The 2,021-nt window shown below is 49.2% G+C and overlaps 1 pseudogene; it reads right to left on the minus strand.

Annotated features, from left to right (window-relative positions):
* Positions 1 to 538: 538 nt before the first annotated feature.
* On the minus strand, positions 539 to 1,566 carry LOC147981214 (uncharacterized; annotated as a pseudogene).
* Between the last annotated feature and the right edge of the window lie 455 nt (positions 1,567 to 2,021).

The raw sequence follows: 2,021 nt of genomic DNA on the forward strand, positions 1-2,021 counted from the left end.
GTCCTAGCTAGGTACCTAGGAGGTAGGCTGCATGGCGCACAGTGCAAAGAATCTGGGAACTTTCTTGAACATATTTTTCTACATGCATGGCTTCTATCTTGGGCCAACATTTCTTTATTTTTTATTCTCAATTATGTCCTGACCGGGAGTGCTATATGCCGGCCCGGCTAGAGGAAGTATTTTATTAAGAGTTAAGAGAGGTGAAGATGGAATCTGCGTGTGAGAAAGCTTGTGTTTGCTCATCAAATTGTTGTTAAAAAAGAGAAAACAATAAAAGAAAGTGAGCTCGTGATAGACTGTTGTGCATGCATGTCAGGAGACTTTAAATGAGAGAGAGAGACGAGTGACAGGAAAGAGATATGTGCACGAGAGAGTTCTTCGTGTTCTGCAGAGGTTCACATGCGCATAGAATAAAATAGAGTCCGCTGCCTCCTAGGATACCCTGGACCTACTACCACTGCTAATCACCTTGCATGCTTGGAAAAAGTCTGTCACGAGCACAAATCTCAAAGACATTGGACGGTGTGGATAGAGGGTATCATGTAGCTGGATCTACACTAGAACTTTGTGTTAAAAGTAGTGCATTACTCTCCTCGGCAAACCCCACTAAAAATAGGTACCCCTTCCAAGTTGAACTGAGCTCCTTGAATTCAATAGCTCTGTCGAGCACCCATATAGCCAAACCATCAGAATCAGGCTTTCTCTTCCATATCTCGGCGTGGAATCCTGAGAGATCAATGAAGCCAAGCCCACCATCCTCTGTGGGCATAATCCTTAGCTTCGAAATGCCGGCTTCTATGTGCGGTGGCAGCTCTATCACAGCTAGGCTCTGCCTATCCAAATCAAACTCAACTATGACATACCGGCGATTGTGATGATGCCCCTCCTTAATTAACCAGCAAATGGAATTTCCAATCAAAGTGCTGGGTTCTGGCGAGGCTATAAATGATTGCAGCTGCAGTGAGTTGATATTGCTCCATGTGCCGTTCTCTGATGAGTAAAGGCATGCGACAACTCTTTTAGGATTATCAGCACGTACGTAATGGGCTACCAGGGCCACATGGAAATGGCCGTGACTGCGGGCAGGGCGAAGCACCGCCCCGTTGAAGATGAACATCTGGTCAACGTCCAGCTCTGGTGGGAAGATGAGGCGGCACTGCTCGCGGGCGACGGGATCCCACACCAATAGGGTGGCCATGTGTTTTGCCTTGAGCTGAAGATAAGTACAAGTCCATGGCGGCAGTCGACTATGCGGTTGCCGTCGTGGAGAGGCTTGAAGAAGCGATCGCCGGGGATGCGATCTGGTCGATCCAGCAGTGGAACAAACGGACAGGAGCTATACTCATCGAGGAAGAAGCCAAGGAGAGGAGGCTTGCCGTGGTGGCCGCGGAAGCGGCGTTGGAATCGGGGATCGCCGATGAGGCTGCGCCAACGCTTGCAAACGAGGGAGGCCCTGGGGAGGGCGGAAGGGCGGGGCGGCAGGCGGAGGAGAATCTCCCGGAGCAGGTCGTCGTCGTCTGGCAGAGAGGCGGGCGGCGGAGGGGTGCAGCGGAGCGGAGGAGACATCTCCCCTCGCGTGCTCATGGTTAGGGTTTAGCGCCGCAGCTTCTCTCAGGGCTTGCTTGGTCACTTCATAAACCATCTGGATTGCCCGGGATCACGGCTCGATCCACGAGGGTCGTCCCAGCCGGGAAAAGTTACACGTGGTTACAGTTTAGTTGTTTCGTTTGGGCCAGGCCGAGCGAATTTCAGACCCATCGTATAGTGCAAAAATTCAGAAATTTTCAAAATTATTTCGGATTTCCACAATGCAAATCCTAACCAAAATGCCACCGAAATTCATGGAATTTACTGAAAATTGTTCTGATTAGAAAACACACACACAATATGATATCAAAATTGTTCTGAAAGAAAGCTTTGAAAATGACCGTATGGGTTCAGTCTACAAAGGCCACCTTACAAAAAGATTTGAATATGAGCAACCAATTTTACTGTGAGGCTAGTGGAACGCCGACTCGTCA

Source organism: Triticum urartu, chromosome 3A, assembly GCF_056163025.1.
Source record: "Triticum urartu cultivar PI428250 chromosome 3A, HENAU_Tu73, whole genome shotgun sequence".
In the NCBI taxonomy this organism is placed as follows: Eukaryota; Viridiplantae; Streptophyta; class Magnoliopsida; order Poales; family Poaceae; genus Triticum; species Triticum urartu.